This window comes from Lactuca saligna, chromosome 4, assembly GCF_052625555.1.
Source record: "Lactuca saligna cultivar CGN05327 chromosome 4, ASM5262555v1, whole genome shotgun sequence".
Classification (NCBI taxonomy): domain Eukaryota; kingdom Viridiplantae; phylum Streptophyta; class Magnoliopsida; order Asterales; family Asteraceae; genus Lactuca; species Lactuca saligna.
Window position 1 is genome coordinate 267,911,364 of NC_136420.1, and position 16,288 is coordinate 267,927,651.

Sequence of the window (16,288 nt, forward strand, 5' to 3'; positions counted from 1 at the left end):
ACCACCAATATACATCAACAAAATACACTAATTTAAAGAAAAATACTTCTACTTCTTCAAATTTCTTCAATATTCCTAATAATATTGATGTGTGTGATAATGTTTTTCATCTCAACAAGTAATCACTCACCGATTCAAACATTTAACAAATTGTTAACTTTAACGGTAGTTCGTTTAAATATAACTTGTTCCCAAAGTGCCATTTTTATGTTATGTCATTATATTTTTTATTCTTTCAAGTTTTGAAAGCAAAACGGTTGTTTTGTTACTTTTTTTAAACTGTTTTTGTTGAATTACTAGTTGTGAGAATCGTATATTAAACGTGTTGATTAAAACAAAATGTTAAATATAACCAATTAAATGAGAAATTTATTTGAATTTGAAATATGAAATGAAAATTATCCCCTAACTTAATAAAAAAACCTTTTAATCCTATGTGGCATCTTCTTAGCCCAGTATTTTACAAAGTTGATTACCTATTTTGCCCTTCTCCGTTTAATATTCCTGCCGAGTAGAAATCGCTTCTAATCCGGAAACAACTTATTGACACCTTCAAATTGAATTCAACCGATAATCTCTCCCCTAATCTTTCCCTCTGGTTTTTGGGAACCAAATCACCTTCTATATTTATTTCTCTCTATAAACCCTACATCAACACGGTTTATATATGTCGATCACCACCATTACATCATGGATGTTTCTTCCTCTATATCGATGGTTGGTTCTTCTTAGATGTTGAAGGATCTGACAATTGTAAGCCCAATTTATTTCTTTGATTTTGTTAAGGTTTGCATCTTTCTATTTCTACTTTGACTCCGGTTGCTAAATCATTATTTTTCTAGGGTTTTTTTTGTCGATCGACTTCATACATGGAATTGCATAAAAATTATTAGGGCTTCTTATGGAGTAATACTGTAACAAACTAATAATGTTCGATATCTCATTAGAAAAAGCTCCTTATTCATCTATCTTGGAGATCACTACCATTTCATCGATTATTTGAACCGGTTAGTGCAAAAATAAGAAAAAAATTGTTTGTTCTATAACAAAATTGAAAGTACAACACCTTGCTAAAATTGTTTCTCCATGATTATGAGGTTATGCAACAAGAAGGGGCTGTTATTCATATCAAAATGTCATGAAATCATTGTTACTGAATTTCCTAAATTGCCCTTCATGATGAAATCCTTCAATTCGAAATAGCTTCTCCATTGGCATCACATATTTGTTACGCCGGTGCTTTAGGTAAAATGTAAAATGACCGACTGGTTTTGTGCTTTTTTTTTTTTTTTTTTATTTTTTTATTGAAGTTCTCTATCTTTATTTAACATTAATTTTCTTATTTCAAGATTCTAGACTGAGACCCGATGAAAAACACTTCTTTCTCACCCTTGGATACAAAATTCAATCCCTGTTATATTGTAGTTTTCACTTCGCCATAGTGGTAAACTCACGTAATTGTTGTAAGATATAGATTATATACAAAATGTTGTAATCACTTTTTAAGGCTAAAATCAATATAGTTTTTTCATATCTTACACTATTGTGGCCTTCTACTTTCGTTTCTACAACATTCTACTTTCTAACTTTTTTGTCTTGTTGAGTCGTTGAAATTAGAATCGGGTTTCTTTGATAAACAAATCATACAAATACATTACCCTTACTTTTCATGTACTGAGTTTGGAAGCATATTATCAAGAAGAAGGTAAAGCCGGAAGAGATAGAAAATTGGCAGATTGTGGTGAGTGACTTTTTGTTGAAGTCATTTTATTATCATGGTTTACCTTAAAAAGAGTTAAATGTTCCAATATTAACTTTTAGGTCACTCTATTTGATGATTTCAAAGATTTAATATATAACTAGTGTAGGTACCCATGCTTTGCATGGGTTGGATGTCGATAGCTCCATTTCAAGTTTTATCCCAAGTATAATCTGCAAAAAGAAAAAAAAAAAAAAAAAAAAAAAAAAAAAAAAAAAAAAAAAGTTGATTTGTGAAATTTTAGTTCTACAACAAAAAGCAGCATGATGATTAAAACTGGGAAAAAGTTGTCATGACCAAAACTAATCTTACCCTGAATAACGAACTGCAAAAAAAAAAAAAAAAAAAAGGTTAGAAACATGGTTCAAGCATTTTATCAAGCAGTTGGTGTGCATAATGAAAGTTTCTTTCAAATTACGTGTGGACTTTAGGAAATCACATCCCTAAAAAAAATGACATCAATTTTTATTCCTATTCGTATCCTGTGAGAAGGTTGGTAAAAAACATTGATGTCAATTTGCAAGAAGGGTTCAAGGGAATTAGCTTATTCAAACTTAACCATGAGGAGGCTATTAATGGGTTAATGGAGCCAGCTTTTGAGTTAAGTGATATTGCACAACATCTAATGCAGAAGTTGATGAAATTTGAGAAAATATTTACCTTTAACTTCCATTCATGAAGATCGTTAAATAGAAACAAACAATAGCAAAATATCCAACTCGGTTCAGATTATTAAAACGTTTAGTAAGGGATTTTATTGTCTTTTTTTAGTTCAAGTTAAAAACTATGTTACCTGAAATACAATCACTGTCACGCCGATCTTTGATAACCACGAGGAAGAAAAAAAGTCGTAAGCTGCAATATTCTTCCTTTGAAGTAAGCTTCCGTCACAATCACACAATCCACCTCAATCCCTTTCAAAATCGCAACAAAATACGAATTCAAAATCCAATTTTGGAATCAGTTTCTACACATAATAAATGAATGGAATAGATATAAAAGATACTTACCAATGGATTCAGGTTCGAACTATAAAGAAACAGGGGCTAATCCACCGTATAATACAACTTTGATTTCAGGTGTTCTTGAGTTTGCGGGTCAAAAAAGTTGAAGGTTCATCCAAAGCCATGGCAGCCTCCCCCACTGTTGAAGTCGAAAAAAGTTAGGGCTTTTTAGGTTGAAACACGATTTCTACAGTGGGGTAGAGGAGAACCGAGGAGATGAAAGAAGAGGCAGAGAGACCGAAGATTCCAAGAGGAATCGAGAACACAACGCCTTAATCGGAAATGGACAGGCATACAAAATTGATAATTAAATAAGCAAAAAGAAATTTGAATAAAGCAACTGACTCATCAGACGGTGATTTGAAGCAGTATGTCCCTCTCTTCTCGCTACTTCCCTATCGATCTGCTCCGATCTCTCGTAATTTGTCTAGGTTAATCTGCTTCATTTCCATGGACAACCAAGCGGTGGAGGGACCAAATTACAAAGATACGAAGAAGAATCTATAAGAGGATTAAAAGTACGGAGGTATTTGAAGCGGTGAAATTAACTAACCCCGGTCGAGTTAAGCTAAACCCATGAACAGTACCCTGGGTGAGGTACTGTTCATAAGGATGTTGTCTTTTTAATAATTATATATCTAATTATTTGACAATCACAGTTAATTATCTATACTATAACTATCTTATAGCTTTTTAACACGTGGCTAGAAATTATGAAGTATGTAATTGAACAATTTTGGTTAATTTCTTTATTCATGTGCACTTCATTTATGTGTTTTGTTGAATAGTTCTATATGCAAATTTATTAAGAATGTCGTCCCTTCTTCCAAACAAAAGAAGTGAAGAACAAACTAAACAAGCATATAAGATGTTATCTGATTGCTTCAGGTTGACCTTCAATATTACCCCTTTCAAGATCTCCATTTTTTTTATAAAATCTTTGTACATTATATTTAAAATAATATTTGATAGGACTGATCCTCTTGACGTGGTAGATTCTTCACTCATTTGATTTGAAAAAAGTTATTGAAATTACTCATCGGGTATATGGATAAAGATAAAATATAATCTAAATCAACCTTATTTTTAGGTAAGTGGGTCAAAAATTGTTGAGACAATCTCACCCGATGGTTGTGATTTTCTTAAAAAAAGTAAAATTTGTAACACCCCGTTCTTCAAGTGTTTATGTATGAGTCCCTGAGATTTAAAAGGAAGGGTAATTCTGATCCCTTTCGAGGAATGAGCTTCAACCGAGAAGGTTTCGGATGGGTGTATGTGTTAGAAGTATTGGGCTTCTCGTCACCCTCGTGTGAATGTAAGTTATTTGAGAGTGGGTTTAGATTAGAAGAGTTGCGGTGCCTCCAAGTTGATCATTGTTCATAGTTCTTTGTGGAATAAGAAGGAGATGGTCCCATGCATGCATGGCATGCATGCATGCATGCTTGTGATTTTTGAAAGGTGGCTGGGTACGCCCAGCGTAAGCTGGACGTATGCCCAACGTAATGGGACGAATGGTTGCGGGTAGCCGGGTGAGTACGCCCAGCGTACTCTCAGAAACCCCAAACCCTATTTTTAGGGTCAGCCACTATATAAGGAACATGATGGTTCACCCCTCAGCCCCCTTATGCTCATCTTCAACCTCAAAGAAACCCTAGATCTCGTATCCTCTCATATTTGGGTGTGTTTGATCTTGAAAAGCTTGTGTTGGCAAAAGAGAGGCTTGAAGGAGAAAAGGGAAGTTGTCAAATAAGAAGAAGAACGTGTGGAGCTTGTGGATCTGAAGAAATACCACCCTTTGGAGCTGGTTTAAGGTATAAAGTTTCTTGCTTGACCTTCTTATGGCATAGATCTATGTATTTTGAAGCTTTGTCTCCATTCTTGTCCCAAAAGTCCCATCTTGTTGCATAGTTCGATTTGGTCAAGATTATCTGTCCTTTCAGACCTTTGGAGAGGTCTTGAGTGATAAAAATGAGGTCCCAAGGGCTGTAGTCATTCCATGTATGAGTTATATAGGTCTTAATGGGTTAAGAGCTTAAGGACGTCCCAAGTGATAAAGTCTGAGACTTTATGATTTCTAATCATATTTGGCATATGGATCTGAAGTTTGGGCTTAAGGGATTAAGCCATTAAGTGGTTATAAGGACTTTATGAGTAGCGAAGTTACGCCCCGCGTAACATGGTAGTACGTCCCGCGTAGCGGGCCAGTACCCCGATTTTCCTTTGCGAGTCAATGTTGTACACCCCGCGTACCAAGGAGGGTATGCCCAACGTACTTCCCATGTTGGACTTTCTTTTGGGATTTTGTGTTGGGCTATTTGTGGGTTGCTGGTGTTTGGGCCAAGTCTGGAAATTATGAATAAGAGTGTTTTGGCCCAATTAATATTATGGATATTGGATCTAGGCCCATTTGGTGAGGTGGGCCCAATTTGGTAAATTGGGCCAATGTTGGACTTTGTGTGAGATTTGGACCTTGGTCTTGGTCCGATAAGTGGAAGTATGTTTGACCTAATGCTTATGCTTGTTATGTTGGTTAGTTCGAGATTTGCGGTGAGTTGGTGGTTCGAGGGTCCGCCTCTTCCGTTCAGAGTATCGGCATTCGCAAGGTGAGTTATCCTCACTATATCGACAGGGTCTACGGCACCAAGGCCGACCCTTTACTGGTTGGAAATCCGGATAGTTGTCTGATATGGTATTGCTTGATATGGGCCGGAAGGCATTATGATATGGGCCGGAAGGAATTCTATGTTATGTGGACCGGAAGGTCATGGCCTGGAAAGGCGTATGTGCGTAAGTCGTATTTTGGCTGAGACGTAGGGTGATGTTATGCTCGTGATCGGTTAAGTCGGTATCCTGGTTAGGGTGATGATATGTTATGTGATATGTTTGATCAATTTGTTGACTGTGAACTGTTATATGATTGAATGTTACGAACACAGGGTTGTTTGGATTGGAGTTTAACCCGATATGCATGGCTGTTCTATGTTCTGTTATGTTATGTATACTTTATATGTTATGGGCCGGAAGGCAATATGTTATGGGTCGGAAGGCAATATGTTTTGGACCGGAAGGTCGTGGCCTGGAAGGGCGTATATGTGGTTGGTATTTTGGGGGTATCTCACTAAGCTTTCGGGCTTACAGTTGTGGTTTTATGTTTTTTTCAGGTTCTCAAGAGACTGTGGCAAGGCAAAGGCGTGATCGTACTGTTCCTCCCGTTTATATTTTATGAAATGGACCTGGGAATACTCTGACAAATAATGTATTGAAAACCTTTTTGTAATAATATTATTAAAATGGATTGTTTTGAAAAGGTTAAATTATGTTAAAATTTTTGGTCGTTACAAAATTGGAAATGAAAGTAAAAAATATGTGCAAATGAAAATTATGCAATCTTATCACGGCATAATGAATTTCTTTAAAAATTATAATTTTTATGTGCTTAAGACCATATTAAACGCATAACTAGAATAAAACTTTTAGGTTTAAGTGGTACCATGGACATTTGTATCAATTTGACATTTCTTGGTAATGAAAGTAAAAAATATGTGCAAATAGAATAAAACTTTTAGGTTTAAGTGGTACCATGAACATTTGTGTCAAAGTAAAAAATATGTGCAAATAGAATAAAGCTTTTAGGTTTAAGTGGATGTTTGTCAATTTGACATTTTTTTGGTAATGAAAGTAAAAAAATATGTGCAAATAGAATAAAGTTTTTAGGTTTAAGTGGTATCATGTACATTTTTGAAACCATAGAAAATATGCAGAATATAATATTATACTTTATAAAAATTTGATTTTAACAATTTTTGCATAAGAATGTATATTGTTTTGGTGTGTACGACTGATTTGCCCATGAAATTGTACATCTTTCATAAATATGATTACAAATCTTCTATTTATTATCATTTTCTCTATTTGCTCTACTATCTAATACATATCATACTTTATGGTTCCTAATTCACAAAATTATACATAACCAAATAATTTAGATAAAAACTATAAAATTTTAGTAATTATTTATTATTAGTTTAATAAATTTTATAAATCTTTTATCCGTAGTTTTCAGGAGTTGTAAACTAGTGAGGAATAAAAACATGGGAGAAATAAATAAATTAAAGACAAAGTTTCACAATTGGTCCCTGTGGTTTACAAAATATCACACTTTGAGAACTTCTTAGCAAAAATCTAACTTTTTTTTTTATAATATGCTTTGAGGACTTCTTAGCAAAAATTACATGAAAAGCCCTCTTGTCGTTAAATCTAACTTTTTTTGCCGTTAGATTTTAGGGAAAAAGACTATTTTTCCCTCGTACCGATATTGCGATACACTACAAACTTCAAGGACCATGTTTGTAATTTTATAAATTTGAAAATATATATATATATATATATATATATATATATATATATATATATATATATATATATATATATATATATATATTCAACAACATGATAATTTCTTTTATCTTTTTAACATTTTGTTTTCTATTTTTATTTTATAATTTTAGTTATGTATGGTTTTTTAATGTTTTTATTTATTTTGATTCAAGTAAATAAACTTAAATTCGATAAACCATATCGAAACCTTTTTTTTCTTGATTATGAAATGAAACTTTAATGTTTTTTTGTTTTTTGTTTTTTTTTTTCTAATTTTATGTTGTTACGGTTTATTTTTTTTACTTTGGTATTCCATAGTTAATATCGTTAACAACTATGTTTATATTTATCATTATCATTATTTCACATTTTGTTGTTTTTTTATATATATTTTGTAATTTATTATTCTTCTATTGCTTTTATTTATTTTGATTCAAGTAAAGAAAAATAGAAAAACAAAAAACCAAAACTCAAACACCAAAGCTGTAAAATACTCTAATATATAATACATTTTACATTTTTCATATTTTTTGGTTTTTTTCGCATTTTTCTTATTAATTTTGTTATTTATGGTTTTCGTAACTTTTTATTTTTATTTTTATTTGTGTAAATAAAAAAGTTATGTTTATTTTTTTTATTTATATTTGTAAATATAACTATTTTATTTATGCGAATTAAAATAAAAAAAGTTACAAAAACCATAAATAACCAAAATTATAAATAAAAAAAAACTAAAACAACTCAAACATCAAAATTGTAATATACTCTACTATATTCATACATTTTATATTTTTTGGAAAATGTAAAAAAAAGTTATCAAGTTGATCAAAAATAAAACGAAGCAAAGAAAAAAAAATAAAAATAGGAAATAATATGAAAAAGTTACAAAAATAACACGATTTTTTTTTTAAAATACGAAAAAACCAAAAAGGATGAAAATGTAAAATGTATTAATATATTAGAGTATATTCGATTTTGATGTTTGAGTTTTTGTTTTTTATTTTTCTATTTTTCATTACTTGAATCAAAATAAATAAAAACAATAGAAGAATAATAAATAATTAAAATTATAACAAAAACAGAGAACAAAATGACAAATAATAATAATGATAAATGCAAACATAAAGTTGCTAATGATATTAACTATTGAGTATAAAAAAAACATGAACAGTAACGACATAAAATTAAAAAAAAATAAAAAAACATTAACGCTTCAATTCACAAAAAAGAAAATTTTAAGAAAAAATAATTTCGATATGGTTTATCGAATTTAAGTTTATTTACTTGATTCAAAATAAATAAAAATATAACAAAAAGCTATAAATAACTAAAACTATAAAATAAAAATAGAAGACAAAATGTCAAAAAGATAATTTTTTTTATCAGATTGTTGAAACTATATATATATATATATATATATATATATATATATATATATATATATATATATATATATATAATTTCAAATTTAGATAATTACATTTGTAGTGTATTGCAATATTGGTACAAGGATAAAATAGTCTTTTTCCTTAAATCTAACGGCTGAAAAGTTAGATTTAACGGCAGGAGGACCTTCCATGTAATTTTACAAACCACAGGGACCAGTCGCGTGACTTTTTGCTAGGAAGTCGTCAAAGTACGATATTATGCAAATCATAGAGACCAATTGTGAAATTTTGTCTAAATTAAAATTATGTGCTTTGTCATATCTGTGTACTAAACGTGTTAATCATAACAAATTGTTAAATATAAATGTTTAAACGATAAATTTATTTGAATTTGAAATTGAAATTGAAATTTAAAATTTAAAATTTAAAATTTGAAATTGATAGTCATTATAATAAGTTTAATTTATAGAAACTAAATTAATGATATATTGGAAAATGAAAAATGAAGTAAATGACAAGTGAAAAATAAATATATTTGAAAATTATAACAAAATGACATGTGGCTAATTGAATGAGAGAACGGCATGTGATAAAATCATTCTTATTTATTAGGGTGAATATCCAAAAAATATAGTTCTGAATTTAATCGAGTTATTATTTATGATTTACTTTGATTTTTTATACATTTTGTTTAATTATATCAATATATCTATAACTTGATTGATTTTTCAAAATATAATGACCTAATATGCTAATTTGCTACTATTTTGTATTAATTTGTTACTGCATTTCATTTTTCATGTTTCGAGTCCACTTCCCAAGTATTAATTTACTAAAACCTTTCCAGTAGGCCATACTCTTGGAATTAGCTTAATGATTTATGACTATCATGAAGTATTACTAAATTGTCTATGATGATTGGACATTCCATAAAGGTTACGACTAACACTCATAAGTACTTAATGAAGATATAAGTATTAGAACAACCTGCACTTAGAGATCACTTTATAAATGAGGTAACAAGTAATTCTAAGATAATAATATCTCTTATTCTTCAAATAAAGGTACATGGGGTTTTTACTTTACAAATCTATTATGCATTAGTCTGCTCCAACACAATTCGTAACTGGTAGTAATATGTCACACCCCCAAACCGGATGGTGGAAACGTCCGGGGGTGGAACGATGATCACAATATCACAATAATTGAATAGATTGAAACACAAGTACATAAACAACCATCATATCATATAATTATATTAGTTACATGATCTAAATGTTACTTAGTATCAAAATATATTACAAGGTTTGCATGTTATCAAATAAAGTAGCTATCGTCAGGGCCGGTCCAGACGATAGGCAACTCGGGCGACCGCCCAGGGCCCACGTCTCTAGGGGGCCCAAAATTTTTAGGCTATGTAGTGTATATATATAAAAAAAATTATTATTTAAATGATTTTTAGGGACTAAAGTTGGTTCAAACTCAATTTATCTCAAAAGATAAACAATTTGACTTGTTTGTTATTGCTAATTGAATACGTCTATAATGAAGATTAAATGATATTTTTTTTAATCTTTATTATATTTGTTTTTTAGGGTTTTTTTTTTCTTTTCGCCCCGAGCCCCATATATGTTTGGACTAGCCCTAGTTCTCGTAATGATATTTGATGTCTTATCTTCAAAAGTAGCTCCACTGATCCGAGCTTGATTTAGAGATGCACACAAAAACCGGATTCACTATTCAAAACCGGATCCAATCCGAAACCGGATTGGGTCAAAACCGGTTTTGACCAAACCGGATCGGATCGGATTTAAAACCGGATTTTCAATCAGATCCTAATCCTATATTCCAAATCGGATTTGATACCGGATCGTAAACCGGATTCGCTAAAAACCGGATCCAAATCCGCCCCAAAATCCGATTAAAACCCACTAAAATCGGTTTAAACCGGTTTCAAATCGGATTAGAATCGGATTCGGATTTTGGTTAGAACCGGATCGGATTTTGACCGGATTCGGATCGGATTTTGACCGGATCGGATTTTTGATGACGTAAGCTAAACCGGATCGGATTCGGATCCGGATCGGATCGGATCGGATTCGGGTTTTGTGCATCTCTAGCTTGATTGTTTCAAGAGATTACATGTCGTTTTAAAAGTCAACATAAAGTTGATGAGTTCATAAGAGTTCAGTTGTAGAAAAATCCGATATTTTTCCTTGTGTAAAAATCGTATCATACAAAATGTTTTGTATTTGTACGCCTTCCGCATAAAAGGAGAATGTATGCGTGTAGTATGTATCCAAAAGCATTTATAAAATAAAAGTTCCCAAAACTTCTAAACTTATAAAAAGCTTGACTTGTCATATGATTTTTATTATCCAAAAATTGAGGGTATAAGTAAATAACCATACTTATAAATGTAGTATATAAGTAAATAACCATACTTATAAATGTAATATATAAGTAAATAACCATACTTATAAATGTTGTGTATAAGTAAATAATCATACTTATAAATGTTGTGTATAAGTAAATAACCATACTTATATTGTATCTTGCACTAAAATTTACTATTCGATGTTATAGTGAGCCCTTAAAATCGAGTTATTGACTGTAATGCTGCCCGCCACGATGCTTCTTCGGACGTCGTGAAATGTTAAGACAATTGTCACCTCAGACCTACTGGTCTAGTTGTAGCTAGCAGCTTAGGTGCGGATAGTCAACCCCATATAGATCTATACACAATTCTCCCGCTCGCTTAAAATTTAACGATTATAAGGTCCGCGACTTAGCGTAATGGTTGAAGAAATGTCTCACATAACCATACTTATATTGTATCTTGCACTAAAATTTACTATTCGATGTTATAGTGAGCCCTTAAAATCGAGCTATTGACTGTAATGCTGCCCGCCACGATGCTTCTTCGGACGTCGTGAAATGTTAAGACAATTGTCACCTTAGACCTACTGGTCTAGTTGTAGCTAGCAGCTTAGGTGCGGACCCCATATAGATCTATATACAATTCTCTCGCTCGCTTAAAATTTAACGATTATAAGGTCCGCGACTTAGCGTAATGGTTGAAGAAATGTCTCACATAACCCGTCGAAAGTATGCTATTCTAGGTTGTAAATGAAATCGAAGCTTTCCCATGTTCAAAGTGTTGTTCTACATGTAAGTTGGTTACCGAGTGTGTAATAGTATTACCTAATGGATAATGGTTTTATCCAGGGGTAATGGTTTTATCGCAATAAATATGTTTATTCGATAATGGATTTCAAAATAGCATGCGTAACATTATAATATTCCATAATACATTAGGAATGTTACAAAAATCATTTCGTCTTTTTGACCTAATATACGCACAATTGACTTTTATTGACCATTGTTGACCAAATTTGATGGATGTCACATAATAAATGGTATGATCATGTATAACATGGTAAGTTGACAAAAACTTTGTAGTCGAAGTTGATTTGTTCATTCTACATGAGAGACTGTTAAAAAGAGTGCCCGATGTCATAACTCGAAACCGAAACCAAAAAACCAAACAAAAATAGACACATGCAAAAAACCAACTTCTTACCTTCTTCTTCTTCTTCTTCTTTTTAAATTAAATTTAAGTGTATAATTTCAATTACATGTCCTGCCAACCAAACATAATATGAAATTAGATTTTAATTTTATTTCATGCCAACCAAATAGAATATGAAACCAGATTACAATTTCTAATAGATATATGTTTTTCGAAAAATTCTAATTCCTTTATAAACATTATGCAAACCAAACGTCACCTAAATGGTGTGTTTGGAGCACAATCAATAGATTAGTTGATAGTTTTGTCATGGACCTGACCTTTTGGATTAAAATTTTGCAAGGATGTGTGTATTAAGTTAAAGATCCCAATACCAACCGTATTCCTTAAGGACCTTTGAAACTTAGTCGTTAGCATCATGTCATGGGTCTTGATTACAATATGTAATGATATGAGAGAGTTCATGATTCAGTTGACATGATTAAAACCACACATGTGCTGCCTCCACCGGTAGAGGAGTAGAGGTAGAGGTATGCATTATATTAACGGAGAATGCCATAAACCTAAATTGCAGTATATGATTAAAGCCTTACATGTCCTTGATGCATTCCAACTCGTTCTATACATCTAGCATTATTTATTAAAGGGTTTCTAACCCAGCGGTATCAGGTGGTGTCCCCTCTCCTTGAGGTTGAGGGTCCAAGTCACGTGATGGACATAAGTGAAATTAGGTGTTAGTTTAAGAGTAGATTATAATATTTGTATTTTGCCGGTTAAAAAAAAATCTAGCATTATTTATTTATTTATTTATTTTTATTTTTATTTAAATTTTAAAGTTATATAAAATCAATATATTGGGTTGTAGCATATAACTTTAAGCGTACTTATTACTTTTTTCTCATACAATTATAATTAAAATATTTTGTAAACTTTATAACAATAAATAAATAAAGCAAACTTAAGCTTAATATCCATAATAATTTTTATCGACACACATAAGAAAGTTTTCTTATTTTCATCATTGGAATTTTGATTTTGTTATAACAAAAAAACTACATAGAACTTTAAATTCTAAAAAAAAAATCCATAATCAGAAATTTGCCCAATTAAATAATTTGAACCTTTTTCTTTTATGATTTAATCATATAATTTGAATTTTATTTAAAAAAATTTAACAAGGAAAAAAAACGTTTTTTTAAAATTCATTATCAAGTTAGTGTTTTTATTTTAAATGAAGTCTAAATCAAAAATCTGCGATGGTTAAATAGAAAAAGCCAAATAATGATATGTTTTACATAATTTGGACATCTGAAATTAAAAGACCCTACTTTTTATTTTGTCCTGGGTCCCAAATATATATTGATCGGCCTGATTGTGCATGTCAGAAATTACAATGTTCTGGTATACCATGTGGTCATACGATATTTGTCATGAAATCATTGGATTTAGACATTTTCATTGTTTCATCATTTCGTTAATTACTTTTTTAATGTTAGCAGTTTATCCATATGCATACGAAATGGAAATAGTATATCATCTTCGAACTGTTTGAATGGGAATTCCCAATGATGTGATGGTCACTAAAAAAATAACTTGAAGACCTTTTTAGGTCCTTTCCTGGTAAGCGACGAGTTTTTTAGGGGTCCTTCTTCGACTATTACTTTGTTTATAGCAACACAACGAAACACTTATGATGTTAATTTAGAGTACATACGCTAACATCAGACATTTTAGGTTATAAAGGACATATGCGAAATCTTAATAACATATTCGAAACCCAATGAACATATCGGCAATGGTATGTTTCGGGGACATATTGTGAAATAAGGACTTCATGTTGAAACGAGTGCAATATAAGAGAAACAAAAAGCATTTTAGTTTAACGTTAAAATTTTGAAATACGAGACATTTTGGAAGAGAAATCCAAAGAATACTACTTAAATGGAAAATAACATTTTCAAAACTCATAAACATACCAAAGAAGTATACGATATAAGAGAGTGTTTGGGATTACTTTTGAACATCAGAAGTCCTTTTTGTAGAATGATTTTTTGTAAAAAGAGTTCTTTAAAATATCTTTGGATTAACAAAAAGTGAGCAAAATAACTTTTGATTTAATTTTTACATGTAAAACAACAAAAAGTGAGGTTTTTGTGATTTTTAGAAACCTTTTATTTTCTTCTATGCAAAAGGGCATTTTCAAAAGAATTTTTTTTATTGGGATTTGCTAAAAAGACACCCCAATTTATCATATAGACACCCTAAGAGCATAATATGAGCACATTTCGAGAAAAATCTGATAAATTTAAACATTTCCAGATGGTGGTTGAGTTTTATTTTTTAGATGAGGACGTGGAACCGTAAACGATACCAACTTTATATAGTGTGCGGAATCCGAAATACCCCAACTTAAAACTAAAATATTAGTTTGATAAACGGCAAAAAAAAGTGGGTCAAATCCACTTATTATAAACTAGTTGTGTGACCCGTATGTTATACGGGTTGGATAAAACAAAAAAAATTAAATATGAAGGTTTAAAAAAAAATTATATAAATTTGAAATTTGAAATTTAAAATTTAAAAATTGAATTTAAAAGGAAACATATTTAATAGTATATGAGTTCTAATATTATAATTTAATGGTTAGTTTTAAATAAGATAATTATTAATTGAGGTGTAAATATGATGTGTTAATTAAAAAAGATAAACAATGAGAAAATGACACATGGAAAAAACATTTATTCAAAAATACCAAAAAATGACATGTGTCCAAGTTAATGAGAAAATGACATGTGACAAAACTATTTTCATTTATTAGAGAGGATAAAATATGATGTGGTATTTTTAAATTCACGCTATAACAATCAAATACATTTGTACCCTTTGTCTAAAACGATATAAATTTTGACATAATGTATAGTTTAATAAAATCTTTAACTATTAACTATAAACCTAAAAAAAACCTTTAACACGACAAAGTCAACGAGACAATCAATTCTACCAACATTTTACAATTGTTAAAATGAAAAACATCTAAATATGCAAAACAAATTCTTTCAAAACTGAAAACTATTGCATACTTTTTTTTTTTTTTTTTTTTTTTTTTTTTTTTTTTTTTTTTTTGAAATAAGGAACATTTGAAAACGCAAAGGAATAACCAAAACGAACTCTAAAAAGCAAATCAAGGAGGCAAGGCGTGACCAATGTGGGGATAGGACATTTGTAACTATTAAACTTTTAAGGCTTAGTATTAACTTTTAAGCTATGTAAAAATAGAAGGATCTTTGAATCATTTTATCTTTTATAAAATTTGAAAAGTCAAATAGATGACAATCTGTTACACATAATTTATACATACATGTCTACTTTTGTTTAGTCGACCGCTACAAGGAGATTTCCATCAAACTAATTGCCAATCATTCTTTCACTCTTTGCACGTTTAACTTACTATAAGTACTTGAAAAATTAAAACATGATAAAATGAAATTAACATGTACTCCCCCTAATAACAAATAGATTGTGCATTTGTGCATAGGACCAACAAACATTTTAGGGCTTTTTTCAATGGTAGACATTTATGTGTTTTACACAATACATACTAAACAAGACAGGATATTTATGTCTATTATAAAATACAATCCAAACACACAAAAACACTATATATCTTGTATTTAATGTTTGGCACTTAATTTACACTTCAATTAATAATTTATTTTGGTACTTCTATATCATAAATGCTACAATAGTCACTTTAATGGACTATAATAGAATATATATAATTTTCTAATAGCCTATCACTATTTCATCCCTATCACTATGTAGCATAAATGTAGTTAGTTGCTATATCATCCGTCATTCAACATCAACAACCACAGTCCTAGTCCAGTCCAATGTACATTATACATTATAAACATAACAACTTAATCCAATGTAAATTAGTCTTAGTCCAATCCAATGTACATTATAAACAAAGCAAATTATTCTATCATGTCATGTCATATCATAAGATGTCAGGTATAACTAAATCCAACTTACATTATAAACAAAACAACTTGTTCTGTTATGTCAGGTCCTGCATAAGTGCATAACAAAGTCCAACATACATTATAAACAAAACAACTTGTTCTGTCATATCATGTCATGTCAGGTTATAACAAAACAACTTGTTTTGTTATGTCAGGTCCTGCATAAGTGCATAACTAAGTCCAACATACATTATAAACAAAAA

At 30.6% G+C, this 16,288-nt stretch overlaps 1 long non-coding RNA gene across 1 annotated transcript; it reads right to left on the reverse strand.

Moving 5' to 3' along the window:
* Nucleotides 1-1,728: 1,728 nt before the first annotated feature.
* On the reverse strand, nt 1,729-3,272 carry LOC145043590 (uncharacterized). The gene is made up of 5 exons (XR_013681069.1): nt 3,109-3,272; nt 2,770-2,902; nt 2,553-2,673; nt 2,072-2,084; nt 1,729-1,932 (listed from the first exon to the last, which is right to left on the reverse strand). It is a non-coding gene; the product is annotated as an uncharacterized LOC145043590 (long non-coding RNA).
* Nucleotides 3,273-16,288: the final 13,016 nt, after the last annotated feature.